Below are 1976 nucleotides of genomic sequence, written 5' to 3'. Positions count from 1 at the left end.
TCAGTCCAGTAACTCTGGACTGAGGGTACGAGAGGAATGAACTATAGAAAGCAACTAAACCTAAATACTCTCAAAGTGAACAGCATGTGCTGCTGACACCGTCAGAGGCCAAACACTTTCCTAGGCAGACCATTAGTTTGCCCCAGTGGGCTACTTCTTATATTCTTATGCTTTATGCCAGTCTTGACATGTATCTAAAAATGTGTAAGCGTGGGCAGGTTTCTGATAAATTGGCTTGGTCGTATGCACCTAGTTAGTGCACATAATCATGCTCTTGCAAATCTTGCCTGACAGTAACATCTTATTGTTAACAGGCATAAATAGCATTTGCAAGATTGCTGGCATATTTCACAGATCACTTAGAGACCACATCACATTGAAAAAGAAAAATCATTAAGGACATTAACTATACAGCTCATGGTTTATAACTTAGAAGATAGCTAGTCCCATTAAATCTCTCACTGTGCACATGTGGCAGGCAGAAAATCACATTAAAAGCAAAATGAATACATAGGTTTAAATAACCATACATCATCTTGAAACAGAACCCTAAGAACAGCTTTTGTGTGAATTTTGAGGAAGTAGTAATAACTATGAAATGCCTTTCCCCATCCTGTTCTTCAGTATAAATACAGGTAGTTCTTTAAAGGAGGCATTTTAATCATAATCACATCTGACACATTACAAAATGCTCTCCAATCAAGACACACTTTTAAAATAAATATGTAAGTGGAATTATTAGGAAAAAGAATGAAACATCACTGTCCCCCTACACATATCTGTGGTGTCTCACATCTCAAATCCTGTGTACACTCCTGGCTCTACCCTCTCCTCTGTCTGCAGTCATAAAGAGAATTAAGAAAGGTCTGAAGTCAGGTGATCAAAGGTAAGGAACAGCTTCATTTCAAAAAGCAGATTACATAAATGAAAGATCTTTAGCCTGCAAAAGAACAGTGGAGAGGGGGATTCAATAAAACCACATGTGGCACAGACAGAATTGCTCCCTGCTTTGTCCACAGCAAGGACTGGGGAAGTTTCATACTTAATTAGTACGTGTCAGGCTCAAGACAAGCAAAGGGAATGGTTCTTTCTGGTTTGGGGCTTGTTTCTTGGGTTTTTTTTAGCATTTAGTAAATAGAACTTCCACTCAAAGCCACACTTGTTGATACAGAAAGGTGTTGATGTCAAAAGCTTCTGTGGGCTCAATAAGCACCTGGATGAAACGTGGAGGGAGTCAACTGAAAGCTAATAAATAAAACAAAATAACACACACCCCCCCATCATTTAAGGCAAGGAAGTTCACAAGGTGCTGCCAAGAGTCTGTCAGCATGTAGTGACACTTTCCATTTCTTTGCTCAGAAGGAGGCTGTCAAGTAGGTCCTTTAATTTGGCAGGGCCTTTAGATGGCAAGGGCATAAATAAAAAGAGAAGGTCAGCCAAAAACACTGAGAGGTAGTGGTAGAGCCAGAAGAGTAGCTGTAGCCAGGTGCACGTTGCCATGGTTACCCTTTCACTATGACACACATGATGAGTCTGGGTATCCTGTATATGACTGCTGTTGTGCTTTTTAACTGAAGTTCCCAGCTGGCCAAGGAATACACAGTAGGTACACACTAACACACCAGGGTTTCCGGATTTCTACGGAATGTGGTCTCTCAGATGCAAAGGTGAAGAAACAACACAAGTGGAGAAGGAATCTCCTAAGCTGTTTCCATGGGGTGGTTTGAGGACAAATCATCTGGACATTGCACAATGCTGTTGTGCTTTTTAACTGAAGTTCCCAGCTGGCCAAGGAATACACAGTAGGTACACACTAACACACCAGGGTTTCCGGATTTCTACGGAATGTGGTCTCTCAGATGCAAAGGTGAAGAAACAACACAAGTGGAGAAGGAATCTCCTAAGCTGTTTCCATGGGGTGGTTTGAGGACAAATCATCTGGACATTGCACAACAAGGATAAAAAAAAAAACAAAA

The sequence above is a fragment of the Acanthisitta chloris genome, unplaced genomic scaffold (assembly GCF_000695815.1).
Source record: "Acanthisitta chloris isolate BGI_N310 unplaced genomic scaffold, ASM69581v1 scaffold21328, whole genome shotgun sequence".
Taxonomy (NCBI): domain Eukaryota; kingdom Metazoa; phylum Chordata; class Aves; order Passeriformes; family Acanthisittidae; genus Acanthisitta; species Acanthisitta chloris.
Note: the sequence above shows the minus strand (reverse complement) of the source record.